Raw genomic sequence first — 14,684 nt, 5'->3', positions numbered from 1 at the left:
CGGCAGTCGGTCCCCCCTAGTATTGGTACAAGGGACAATGACAGCTCAGCAATACGTTCAGGCAGCTTCCAAGAGGCAGCAGGATAATGGTCAGCCGCACACACAAGGGGGTCACAGGAGCCCCCACAACAGTGTCACACTTATCTTATCTTGCATCCAAGTGAAAGGAGGACCAAAAGGATAATATAGCATCAACGCCTGCTTGTATCACATCATGTATCCAAGTTAGAGGTGACCCAATAGGGTACTAGAGCGTCCATGCCTGCCCATATTACATCTTGTATTTAAACTAGAGGTGGCCCAACAAGGTACTAGAGCCTCCATATGTGATTTAGGTGGGCATGTAGACTCTAGTGCCCTGCTGTACTGCCTCTAACTTGGGTACAACATGTGATACAGGCGGGCATGGAGGCTCTAGTATCCTTTTATGTGGCTCTAGCTGTAATACAAGATGTGATGTGGGTGGGCATGGATGTTCTAGTACCTTGTTGTACCGCCTTTAGCTTGGATACAAGATGTGATACGGGTGAGCATGGAGACTCTAGTATCCTGTTGTACTGCCTCTAGCTTGGATACAAGATGTGATACGGGTGGCATGGAGACTCTAGTATCCTGTTGTACTGCCTCTAACTTGGGTACAACATGTGATACAGGCGGGCATGGAGGCTCTAGTATCCTTTTATGTGGCTCTAGCTGTAATACAAGATGTGATACGGGCGGACATGAAGGTTCTAGCACCACTGGATTGATACATTGCCAATGTGTTTCCAATATACAAAAAGGGGCCAAGAAGGTAGCCTGGTATCTACAGGCCAGTAAGTCTCACTTTAATAATTGACCCTAGAAGTTCCGCCTTCTCCTTTGACAACTCAAGGTCTCAAATGAGATCACTCAATTCTGCCTGACTCAGTCTATGTGGTTTATCATCTTTTACCTCAAAGTCAGGGTCATAGGATGTGGAAGGCTTATTGGGTTCTTCTTTTTCAACACTTTCTTCATTTTCTTCATTTCTACTTCAAGCTCATAATGCTGGGGGGGGAGTAGGAACTGGTAAATGATCTGAATGTGGAATAGGTCAAATAGCAGATGACTTGTTCTGGTCCCCGAACTTCATACCACAATAATGATGATAGGCAGTCTTCACCAGAGGCGTCAGATTGCGTTTCTGTGACGAAAATGTTATTTCACCACAAAATAACAAAAATTATTCACTAAATTTACACATTTTCGTGGTATTTTGATATAGCAAATTTTGCATTTCAAAAGCCCTCCAAAACCAGAAATTCTGAAAAGAAAGAAAAACAGAAACAATATGAAACTCAGTCATAGCAACATTTATTATGTGTGTCAAGTCAGTTGGGAGGTGTGACACCCCCCCCCCCCCCCCGAGTTTACGTAACTCCCCCCATCCCCCAGAGTTTACATAAAAATGTAAACTCTAAAAAATGACATGTCACTGTATCTTCAAAGCGAGAGCTGATTGGTCATTTTTATGGTGATTTTTGAATTCAGCAGATGGAAATACATAAGAATACGCTAATTTTGAGCCTGAAACAAAATCATCATTGGGCAGTGTAATTGGAAAAAAAATGAGGGATTTCTGAGAGACACCATCCTGGAATACCTTAAGGAAAACAACGGAATAACTCCTCACCAGCATGGGTTCATGAAGGGTCGATCATGTCAGACCATTTTGATCAGCTCCTACGATGAAATAAGTTGTAGGCTGGACCTGGGAGAGTTTTTTTCATCTCGTATATCTGGACTTCTCTAAAGCATTTGACACCGTGCCACATAATAGCTCGGTCTAGGTGAAAGCGTGTGTAGATGGGCAAAGGGTCAGGAAAGGTGTTGTGTCTGCTTAAGGAGAGCACCCAAAAAGTGTGTGGAGACACCTAGGAGGTAAGTGGGTCAGGGGATGGCATAGTCTCTCCCCAAGAACAGCACCGAAAAGGGGTGTGGGGACACTTAAAAGGTGACTAAGGAGACTTTTAAGGCAGTGCTAGCTCCTCTGGGTAATTTATGCAAATAAGGAATATGGAAAAATACCTCTGCAGCTCCACCTATTGGATGGCAGCATTCATTCAAATCAAAGTGACTTTATAACAAGTCTTTACAATGATTGGGAATAGGAAACCTAGCCAGAATACCATGCACATACAGCTGTTTTGGGGTGTTTGCCCATCATCAGTGTGCAGCAGGCTTCTGGCTTAGTTTGTGAGAGGCCTATTATGCGGGTCAGGAGGAGTGTCGTATCTCCTTAAGGTCAGACTGGTCATTTGTCAGCAGAAGACACCAGCGCAGAGACTAAGAAGAAGAGGAACAAGCATGGACTGGCATTGGAATCTATCTACAGAGCATGTTTGTGTAATGTTACGTCTTCTGATTACATAAAAAATAGAGATGAGCGAACGTACTCGTCCGAGCTTGATACTCGTCCGAGTATTAGCGTGTTCGAGATGCTTGTTACTCGTAACGAGCGCCACGCGATGTTCGGGTTACTTTCACTTTCATCTCTGAGACGTTAGCGCGCTTTTCTGGCCAATAGAAAGACAGGGAAGGCATTACAACTTCCCCCTGCGACGTTCAAGCCCTATACCACCCCCCTGCAGTGAGTGGCTGGCGAGATCAGGTGTGACCCGAGTATATAAATCGGCCCCTCCCGGGGCTCGCCACAGATGCGTTCTGACAGAGATCAGGGAAAGTGCTGCTGGTGCTGGAGCTGCTATAGGGAGAGTGCTAGGAGTTATTGTAGGCTTCAGGAACCCCAACGGTTGTTCTTAGGGCCACATCTAACCGTGTGCAGTACTGTGGAGGCTGCTTTTTGCAGTGTTGCACTTTTTTTTTTGGTATATCGGCCGTGCAGAGCATTGCGCCCTGCAGTAATACTCCAGGGACAGAAGTGGTGGTTAGGCAGGGAGAGTGTTAGGAGTATTTTAGGCTTCAAGAACCCCAACGGTCCTTCTTAGGGCCACATCTGACCATGTGCAGTACTGTGGAGGCTGCTTTTTGCAGTGTTGCACTTTTTTTTTTGGTATATCGGCCGTGCAGAGCATTGCGCCCTGCAGTAATACTCCAGGGACAGAAGTGGTGGTTAGGCAGGGAGAGTGTTAGGAGTATTTTAGGCTTCAAGAACCCCAACGGTCCTTCTTAGGGCCACATCTAACTGTGTGCAGTACTGTGGAGGCTGCTTTTTGCAGTGTTGCACTTTTTTTTTTTTTGGTATATCGGCCGTGCAGAGCATTGCGCCCTGCAGTAATACTCAAGGGACAGAAGTGTGGAGGCAGGGACAGAAGACATATTATTGATTGAATATAGGCAGTGGGCCTTTTCTAAAAAATATTGGGCAAAAAATCTATTTGGCCTGCCTGCCACTGTGCTCAGTGTTCTGGGTCTGTGTGTGCTGGGTGTAGTAGTTCTACAAAATCATACGCAGCCAGCTAAGTGTTACAGCAGGCTTGCGCAAAATTATTTCCTGGCGTTCCGTAAACGAAGTCAGCCTCCAGCCACAGGCCAATAAGTGGCACATTTAATTACAGCGTTCTGTTTCTGTACTACTGCTAATACACCATGCTGAGGGGTAGGGGTAGGCCTAGAGGACGTGGACGCGGGCGAGGACGCGGAGACCCAAGTCAGGGTGTGGACACAGGCCGAGCCAGTGCGGTGGCCAGGGGTAGAGGCAGGGCCAGACCGACAAATCCACCAACTGTTTCCCAAAGCGCCCCCTCGCGCCATGCCACCCTGCAGAGGTCAAGGTGCTCAAAGGTCTGGCAGTTTTTCACAGAGACGCCTGACGACCGACAAACAGTGGTGTGCAACCTTTGTCGCGCCAAGATCAGCTGGGGAGGCACCACCACCAGCATGTGCAGGCATATGATGGCCAAGCACCCCACAAGCTGGGACGATGCCCGTTGACCACCTCCGGTTTGCACCACTGCCTCTCCCCCTGTGCCCCAACCTGCCACTGAGATCCAACCCCCCTCTGAGGACACAGGCACTACCGTCTCCTGGCCTGCACCCATACCCTCACCTCCGCTGTCCTCGGCCCCATCCAGCAATGTCTCTCAGCGCACCGTCCAGCCGTCGCTAGCGCCACTGTTTGAGCGCAAGAGCAAGTACGCCGCCACGCACCCGCACGTTCAAGCGTTAAACGTGCACATTGCCAAATTGATCAGCCTGGAGATGCTGCCGTATAGGCTTGTGGAAACGGAGGCTTTCAAAAGCATGATGGCGGCGGCCCCGTGCTACTCGGTTCCCAGTCGCCACTACTTTTCCTGATGTGCCGTCCCAGGCCTGCACGACCACGTCTCCCGCAACATTGTACGCGCCCTCACCAACGCGGTTACTGCCAAGGTCCACTTAACAACAGACACGTGGACAAGCACAGGCGGGCAGGGCCACTATATCTCCCTGACGGCACATTGGGTGAATTTAGTGGAGGCTGGGACAGAGTCAGAGCCTGGGACCGCTCACGTCCTACCCACCCCCAGAATTGCGGGCCACAGCTCGGTGGTGGTATCTGCGGCGGTGTATGCTTCCTCCACTAAACCACCCTCCTCCTCCTCCTCCTCCTACGCAACCTCTGTCTCGCAATCAAGATGTGTCAGCAGCAGCACGTCACCAGCAGTCAGTGTCACGTGGCGTGGCAGCACAGCGGTGGGCAAGCGTCAGCAGGCCGTGCTGAAACTACTCAGCTTAGGAGAGAAGAGACACACGGCCCACGAACTGCTGCAGGGTCTGACAGAGCAGACTGACCGCTGGCTTGCGCCGCTGAGCCTCCAACCGGGCATGGTCGTGTGTGACAACGGCCGTAACCTGGTGGCGGCTCTGCAGCTCGGCAGCCTCACGCACGTGCCATGCCTGGCCCACGTCTTTAATTTGGTGGTTCAGCGCTTTCTGAAAAGCTACCCACACTTGTCATACCTGCTCGGAAAGGTGCGCCAGCTCTGCGCACATTTCCGCAAGTCCCACACGCACGCTGCCACCCTGCGGACACTGCAACATCTGTTTCATCTGCCAGAGCACCGATTGCTGTGCGACGTGCCCACACAGTGGAACCCTACGCTGCACATGTTGGCCAGACTCTATGAGCAGCGTAGAGCTATTGTGGAATACCAATTCCAACATGGGCGGCGTAGTGGGAGTCAGCCTCCTCAATTCTTTACAGAAGAGTGGGCCTGGTTGGCAGCCATCTGCCAGGTCCTTGGAAACTTTGAGGAGTCTACCCAGATGCTGAGCGGGGATGCTGCAATCATTAGCGTCACCATTCCTCTGCTATGCCTCTTGAGAAGTTCCCTGCAAACCATTAAGCAGACGCTTTGGAATCGGAAACGGAGGCGGGGGAAGACAGTATGTCGCTGGATAGTCAGAGCAACCTCATGTCTATATCTCAGCGCGTTGAGGAGGAGGGAGAGGAGCATGAGGAGGAGGGGGAAGAGACAGATTGGCCCACTGCTGAGGGGACAGATGCTGCTTGCCTGTCATCCTTTCAGCGTGTATGGCCAGAGGAGGAGGAGGAGCATGAGGAGGAGGGGGAAGAGACAGCTTGGCCCACTGCTGAGGGTACAGATGCAGCTTGCCTGTCATCCTTTCAGCGTGTATGGCCAGAGGAGGAGGAGAAGGGTCCTGAAAGTGATCTTCCGAGTGAGGACAGCCATGTGTTGCGTACAGGTACCCTGGCACACATGGCTGACTTCATGTTAGGATGCCTTTGTCGTGACCCTCACGTTACACGCATTCTGGCCACTACGGATTACTGGGTGTACACACTGCTCGACCCACGGTATAAGGAGAGCCTGTCCACTCTCATTCCCGAAGAGGAAAGGGGTTCGAGAATGATGCTATACCACAGGGCGCTGGTGGAAAAACTGATGGTAAACTTCCCATCCGACAGCGCTAGTGGCCGAAGGCGCATTTCTGCGGCCCAGGTAGCAGGGGAGGCGCAGAGATCAGGCAGCATGTACAGCGCAGGCAGGGGAACACTCTCTAAGGCCTTTGACAGCTTTCTGGCTCCCCAGCAAGACTGTGTCACCGGTCCCCAGTCAAGGCTGAGTTGGCAGGAGCACTGTAAAAGGATGGTGAGGGAGTACGTAGCGGATCGCACGACCATCCTCGGTGACGCCTCTGCCCCCTACAACTACTGGGTGTCGAAGCTGGACACGTGGCCTGAACTCGCGCTGTATGCCCTGGAGGTGCTTGCTTGTCCTGCGGCTAGCGTCTTGTCAGAGAGTGTGTTTAGTGTGGCTGGGGGAATCATCACGGATAAGCGTACCCACCTGTCAACCGACAGTACCGACAGGCTTACACTCATCAAGATGAGCAAAGCCTGGATTTCCCCAGACTTCTCTTCTCCACCAGCAGACAGCAGCGATACCTAAGCAATACGTAGGCTGCACCCACGGATGGAAGCAACGTTCTGTATCACCATCCAAAACGGGGACATTTCTGCTTCATCAATTTGTGTATAATATTCCTCCTCCTCCTCCTGCTCCTCCTCCTGAAACCTCACATAATCACGCCGAATGGGCAATTTTTCTTAGGGCCACAAGGCTCAGTCATATAATTTTTCTAAACAATTTTTATACGTTTCAATGCTCATTAAAGCGTTGACACTTTCACCTCAACCAATTTTTATTTTTACTGGGCTGCCTCCAGGCCTAGTTACCAATTAAGCCACACTAACCAAAGCGATTAATGGGTTTCACCTGCCCTCTTGGTTGGGCATGGGCAATTTTTCTCAGGTACATTAGTACTGTTGGTACACCAATTTTTGTGGGCCCTCGCCTACAGTGTAATCAAATTAATTTTTTGCCCACCTGCATTACGGCTGACGTAACATCAGCTGTGTTGGGCACTGCAATGGGATATATTTATGTACCGCCGGTGGGTTCCAGGGAGCCACCCATGCTGTGGGTGCACAGGGAGTTGTAACTGCATGTGTCCACTTCTAAAGAACCCCAGTCTGACTGGGGCATGCAGTGTGGGCCGAAGCCCACCTGCATTAAACATGAATTTATTACCTCAGCTGTGATGGGCAATGCAATGGGATATATTTATCTACCGCCGGTGGCTTCCTGGCACCCACCCATGTTGTCGGTCCACACGGAGTTGTAACTACATGTGTCCACTTCTAAAGAACCCCAGTCTGACTGGGGCATGCAGTGTGGGCCAAAGCCGACCTGCATTTAACATGATATTACCTCAGCTGTGATGGGCAATGCAATGGGATATATTTATGTACCGCCGGTGGGTTCCAGGGAGCCACCCATGCTGTGGGTGCACACGGAATTCCCATTGCGGAGTTGTACCTGCCTGTGACTATTTATAAAAAACCGCGGTCTGACTGGGGCATGCAGACACCTTGACAGAATGAATAGTGTGTGGCGCATAGGTTCCCCATTGCTATGCCCACGTGAGCAGCTCCAGATGGAGGTGGCACAGGATTGCATTTCTCATTGCTTCTGTACAGCATTGTGGACTATCGCCCCACCCCTTTTAAAGAGGGTCGCTGCCTAGCCGTGCCAACCCTCTGCAGTGTGTGTCTGCTTTTCCTCTGGCAGACACACTTATAAATAGACATGAGGGTGGTGTGGCATGAGGGCAGCTGAAGGCTGGGCAGGGACAGTTTGGTGTGCGCTGTGGACACTGGGTTGTGGGGGGGGGGGGGTTTGGGCAGCATGTAACCCAGGAGAAGTGGCAGCGGAATGTCATGCAGGCAGTGATTGTGCTTTGTTGCAGGTGGTGTGGTGCTTAGCTAAGGTATGCATTGCTAATGAGGGCTTTTCAGAAGTAAAAGTCGTTGGGAGGGGGGGGGGCACTCTTGCCGCTATTGTGGCTTAATAGTGGGACCTGGGAACTTGAGATGCAGCCCAACATGTAGCCCCTCGCCTGCCCTATCCGTTGCTGTGCCGTTCCCATCACTTTCTTGAATTGCCCAGATTTTCACAAATGAAAACCTTAGCGAGCAGATGTCCTGTGGTTCACACACTATAGTGTTTTTGATTGGCTTCTTTGGGCTTGTATTAATTATATATAATACTAGCTGATATACCCGGCTTCGCCCGAGTTAATTTGGTACTGGTGTTTATCTAGTGTTCACTCGGAAAATCTTATGAAGTCGTGGTTACTTTAGAGATTTCGAGGAAAAAAATATGTTCACCATTTTGAATGGTTCTTTGCGTTACCCAGGAAACACCACGGGGAGGTAACCATGCGACGTTTCCTTTATATAAAATTACATCAGGAAGTGAGAGAATTAGACTACTATGTAAAATTTGGATGCTAATTCTTTTGCGCTTAGAATTGAATAATCGAGTTGGGACCCATTAGCTTTTCCTATTTATTACATAACTAGCTGATATACCCGGCTTCGCCCGAGTTAATTTGGTACTGGTGTTTATCTGATGTTCAGACGGAAAATCTTCTGAAGCCGTGGTTACTTTAGAGATACCGGAAAAACATATGTTCACCATTTTGCATAGTTCTCTGCGTTACCCAGGAAACATCATGGGAAGGTAACCATGCGAAGTTACCTTTACATAAAATGACATCAGGAAGTGAGAGAATTAGATTTCATACGTAAAATTTGGACGCTAATTCTTTTGCACTTAGAATTGAATAATTGAGTTGGGACCCATTAACTTTTCCTATTTATGACACAATCAATGCCCGTGCAAAATTTCATGTTTCTATGACACCAAGAAGTGAGAGAATTAGATTCCGTGCGTAAAATTTGGATGCTAATTCTTTTGCGCATAGAATTGAATAATCGAGTTGGGACCCATTAGCTCTTCCTATTTATGACATAATCAATGCTCGTGCCAAATTTCACGTTTCTATGACACCGGAAAGTGAGAAAAATACATTCCGTACGTAATTCTTTTGCGCATAGAATTGAATAATCGAGTTGGGACCCATTAACTTTTCCTATTTATGACATATTCAATGCCCGTGCCACATTTTAAGTTTCTATGTGAGAAAATTACATTCCGTACGTAAAATTTGGACGCTAATGCTTTTGCGCATAGAATTGAATAATCGAGTTGGGACCCATTAGCTTTTCCTATTTATGACATAATCAATGCTCGTGCCAAATTTCCCGTTTCTATAACACCGAAAACTGAGAAAATTACATTTCATACGTAAAATTTGGACGCTAATTCTTTTGCGCATAGAATTGAATAATGGAGTTGGGACCCATTAGCTTATTCTATTTATGACATAATCAATGCTCGTGCCAAATTTCACGTTTCTATGACACCGGAAAGTGAGAAAATTACATTCCGTACGTAAAATTTAGACGCTAATTCTTTTGCGCATAGAATTGAATAACGGAGTTGGGACCCATTAGCGTTTCCTATTCATGACATAATCAATGCTCGTGCCAAATTTCACATTTCTATGACACCGGAAAGTAAGAAAATTACATTCCGTACGTAAAATTTGGACGCTAATTCTTTTGCACATATAATTGAATAATCGAGTTGGGACCCATTAGCCTTTCCTATTTATGACATAATCAATGCTCGTGCCAAATGTCACATTTCTATGACACCGGAAAGTGAGAAAAATGCATTCCGTACGTAAAATTTGGATGCTAATTCTTTTGCGCATAGAATTGAATAATCGAGTTGGGACCCATTAGCTTTTCCTATTTATGACATATTCAATGCCCGTGCCAAATTTTAAGTTTCTATGTGAGAAAATTACATTCCCTACGTAAAATTTGGACGCTAATTCTTTTGCGCATAGAATTGAATAATCGAGTTGGGACCCATTAGTTTTTCCTATTTATGACCAAATCAATGCTCATGCCAAATTTCACGTTTTATGACACCGGAAAGTGAGAAAATTACATTCCGTACGTAAAATTTGGACGCTAATTCTTTTGCGCATAGAATTGAATAATTGAGTTGGGACCCATTAATTTTTCCTGTTTATGACATAATCAATGCCCGTGCCAAATTTTAAGTTTCTATGACATTGGGAAGTGAGAGATTTAGATTATGTACGTAAAATTTTGATGCCAATTCTTTTGCGCTAGAATTGACTAATCGAGTTGGGACCCAATTACTTTTCCTATATTGGAGATAATCTATGCTTGCACCAAAATTCATGTTTCTACGACATCGGGAAGTTGGAGAACTTTTGGTGAGTCAGTGAGTGAGTGAGTGAGTGAATCAGTCAATGAGTCAGTGAGGGCTTTCAGCTTTATATATATAGATTAATGCTAGTGCCAAATTTCATGTTTCTATGACATCGGGAAGTGAGAGAATTAGATTACATATGTACAATTTGGACGCTAATTCTTTTGCGCTAGAATTGAATCATCGAGTTGGGACCCATTAGCCTTTCCTATTTAGGACACAATCAATGCGCGTGCCAAATTTCAAGTTTGTACGACATCGGGAAGTGAGAGAATTAGATTACATACGTAAAATTTGGACGCTAATTCTTTTGCGCTTATAATTGAATAATCGAGTTAGGACCCATTAGCTTTTCCTATGTATGACATAATCAATGCTCGTGCCAAATTTCATTTTTCTACGACATCGGGAAGTGAGAGAATTAGATTACGTATGTAAATTTGGACGCTAATTCTTTTGCGCTTAGAATTAAATAATCGAGTTGGGACCCCTTTACTTTTCCTATTTATGACATAATCAATGCTCGTGCCAAATTTCATGTTTCCATGACATCGGGAAGTTGGAGAATTAGTGGCGAGTCAGTGAATCAGTGAATCAGTGAGTCAGTGAGGGCTTTCGTCTTTATATATATAGATGGTGCAAATTACGCTAACATAAATTGGCGACTGAACAGGGACACAGAGATGCCGTTTACCTTTTCCTGACATTTAGCGGACTTCCATGCATGGACGGACAGATTATAATGAGCTCAAACTAGGTAATAAGCTTTATTCTAATACCTATGTCATCGATCCCTCTCTGCAATGATCAGCCCCGAGTCTGGGTGAGTTGAAATACCTCCCCCTCCCACCCCCACCCCCTCCCATCCTTTCTTTCCCCTTCCTCTACCCTTCCCCACTCCCCTTGTTAATATTCGATAAACATTAGGTAAGGTTATTATATGTTTCCAGATGCATAAGTGCGCTTATGGAAGGATGGCAGCGGCTCACTCCGGCCCAGCAAATAAAGCCTTTAAGCACGTGCTGGTACCAACTATGGGATATAGGTAAAACTTATGTATGGGCTTGCTGATAATTTCATAAACAATATTTCTGAGTCTCGTAATGTCAAGCTATAATTCTGCTAAGTGCACATTCTAACTCATGCTTACCTTGTATTCTGAAAACTTTTTCAATAAAAAGTGAATTAACAAAAAAAAAAAAAAGAACTGTGAAGTAGATCTACTGTGTGTTTTTTATGTTGTCTGTGAAGTAATGTCCTAACTGTGTAAAGGTTGAGGTATGGGGGTCTAGGTTGTCTCTCTAGTAGTGAATGGATGTTCGGACTGAGTAAGTGATGAGTTAGGGCTAAGAAACAGGGTGATTGTTTTTACAGAAAGTATGTAATTATCTTGTAGCCCCCAGTTAGTAAACTGTACTGTCCTGACTGTCAACAAAAAGTAATCTAGGGTAAAAAATAGAGAAGAGCGAACGTACTCGTCCGAGCTTGATACTCGTTCGAGTATTAGCGTGTTTGAGATGCTCGTTACTCGAGGCGAGCACCACGCGATGTTCGAGTTACTTTCACTTTCATCTCTGAGATGTTAGCGCGCTTTTCTGGCCAATAGAAAGACAGGGAAGGCATTACAAATTCCCCCTGCGACGTTCAAGCCCTATACCACCCCCCTGCAGTGAGTGGCTGGCGAGATCAGGTGTCACCCGAGTATATAAATCGGCCCCTCCCGGGGCTCGCCACAGATGCATTCTGACATAGTTCAGGGACAGTGCTGCTGATGGTGGAGCTGCTATAGGGAGAGTGTTAGGAGTGATTTTAGGCTTCAAGAACCCCAACGGTCCTGCTTAGGGCCACATCTAACCGTGTGCAGTAGTGTGGAGGCTGCTTTTTGCAATGTTGCACTTTTTTTTTTTTTTTTGTATATCGGCTGTGCAGACCATTGCGTCCTGCAGTTATTTTACATACTCCAGGGCTAGTAGTGGTGAGGCAGGGACAGAAGACATATTTAGTGTATATAGGCAGTGGGCCTTTCCAAAAACATTTGGGAAAAAAAATCTATTTGGGCTGCCTGTGACCGTCCTCAGTGTACTGGGTCTCTGCTGGGGGTCGTTGTCCTAATTCATACGCAGCCAGCTAAGTGTTACAGCAGGCTTGCGCAAAATTCTTTCCTGCCTCTGTGTTACCTCTTACATCACCGCTGTATTCCTGTCCACAAGTGTACTGGGTCTCTGCTGGGGGTAATGGTCCTAATTCATACGCAGCCAGCTAAGTGTTACAGCAGGCTTGCGCAAAATACTTTCCTGCCTCTGTGTTGCCTCTTACATCACCGCTGTATTCCTGTCCACAAGTGTACTGGATCTCATACGCAGCCAGCTAAGTGTTACAGCAGGCTTGCGCTAAATTCTTTCCTGCCTCTGTGTTGCCTCTTACATCACCGCTGTATTCCTGTCAACAAGTGTACTGGGTCTCTGCTGGGGGTAGTTGTCCTAATTCATACGCAGCCAGCTAAGTGTTACAGCAGGCTTGCGCAAAATTCTTTCCTGCCTCTGTGTTGCCTCTTACATCACCGCTGTATTCCTGTCCACAAGTGTACTGGGTCTCTGCTGGGGGTAGTTGTCCTAATTCATACGCAGCCAGCTAAGTGTTACAGCAGGCTTGCGCAAAATTCTTTCCTGCCTCTGTGTTGCCTCTTACATCACCGCTGTATTCCTGTCCACAAGTGTACTGGGTCTCTGCTGGGGGTAGTTGTCCTAATTCATACGCAGCCAGCTAACTGTTACAGCAGGCTTGCGCAAAATTCTTTCCTGCTCTGTGTTGCCTCTTACATCACCGCTGTATTCCTGTCCACAAGTGTACTGGGTCTCTGCTGGGGGTAGTTGTCCTAATTCATACGCAGCCAGCTAAGTGTTACAGCAGGCTTGCGCAAAATTCTTTCCTGCCTCTGTGTTGCCTCTTACATCACCGCTGTATTCCTGTCCACAAGTGTTCTGGGTCTCTTCTGGGGTTAGTTGTCCTAATTCATACGCAGCCAGCTAAGTGTTACAGCAGGCTTGCGCAAAATTCTTTCCTGCCTCTGTGTTGCCTCTTACATCACCGCTGTATTCCTGTCCACAAGTGTACTGGGTCTCTGCTGGGGGTAGTTGTCCTAATTCATACGCAGCCAGCTAAGTGTTACAGCAGGCTTGCGCAAAATTCTTTCCTGCCTCTGTGTTGCCTCTTACATCACCGCTGTATTCCTGTCCACAGTGAAACAGTCTGCAGTAATTTTACATTGTCCAGGGCCAGTAGTGGTGAGGCAGGGACAGAAGACATATTTAGTGTATATAGGCAGTGGGCCTTTCCAAAAACATTTGGGAAAAAAAAATCTGTTTGGGCTGCCTGTGACCGTCCTCAGTGTACTGGGTTTCTGCTGGGGGTATTGTCCTAATTCATACGCAGCCAGCTAAGTGTTACAGCAGGCTTGCGCAAAATTCTTTCCTGCTTCTGTGTTGCCTCTTACATCACCGCTGTATTTCTGTCCACAAGTGTACTGGGTCTCTGCTGGGGGTAGTTGTCCTAATTCATACGCAGCCAGCTAAGTGTTACAGCAGGCTTGCGCAAAATTCTTTCCTGCTCTGCTGTGCGTTCCGTAAGCGAAGTCAGCCTCCAACCACAGGCCAATAAGCGTCACATTTAATTACAGTGTTCTGTTTCTGCACTACTGGTAATACAGCATGCTGAGGGGTAGGGGTAGGCCTAAAGGACGTGGACGTGGGCGAGGACGCGAAGGCCAAGTCAGGGTCTGGGCACAGGCCGAGCTCCTGATCCAGGTGTATCGCAGCCGACTGCTGCGGGATTAGGAGAGAGGCACGTTTCTGGCGTCCCCACATTCATCTCACAATTAATGGGTCCACGCGCTAGACCTTTATTAGAAAATGAGCAGTGTGAGCAGGTCCTGTCGTGGATGGCAGAAAGTGCATCCAGCAATCTATCGACCACCCAGAGTTCTGCGCCGTCCACTGCTGCAACTCTGAATCCTCTGGCTACTGCTCCTCCTTCCTCCCAGCCTCCTCACTCCATTACAATGACACATTCTGAGGAGCAGGCAGACTCCCAGGAACTGTTCCCGGGCCCTGCCCAGAATGGCCAGCAATGGTTCCTCTCCCACCGGAGGAGTTTGTCGTGACCCATGCCCAACCTTTGGAAAGTTCCCGCGGTCCGGGGGATGAGGCTGGGGACTTCCGGCAACTGTCTCAAGAGCTTTCAGTGGGTAAGGAGGACGATGACGATGAGACACAGTTGTCTATCACTCAGGTAGTAGTAATTGGAGTAAGTCCGAGGGAGGAGCGCACAGAGGATTCGGAGGAAGAGCAGCAGGACGATGAGGTGACTGACCCCACCTGGTTTGCTACGCCTACTGAGGACAGGTCTTCAGAGGGGGAGGCAAGTGCAGCAGCAAGGCAGGTTGGAAGAGGCAGTGCGGTGGCCAAGGGTAGAGGCAGGGCCAGACCGAATAATCCACCAACTGTTTCCCAAAGCGCCCCCTCGTGCCATGCCACCCTGCAG

This window comes from Eleutherodactylus coqui, chromosome 4, assembly GCF_035609145.1.
Source record: "Eleutherodactylus coqui strain aEleCoq1 chromosome 4, aEleCoq1.hap1, whole genome shotgun sequence".
Classification (NCBI taxonomy): domain Eukaryota; kingdom Metazoa; phylum Chordata; class Amphibia; order Anura; family Eleutherodactylidae; genus Eleutherodactylus; species Eleutherodactylus coqui.
The sequence above is the reverse complement of the archived record's forward strand: the minus strand, read 5'-3'. Positions refer to the sequence as shown.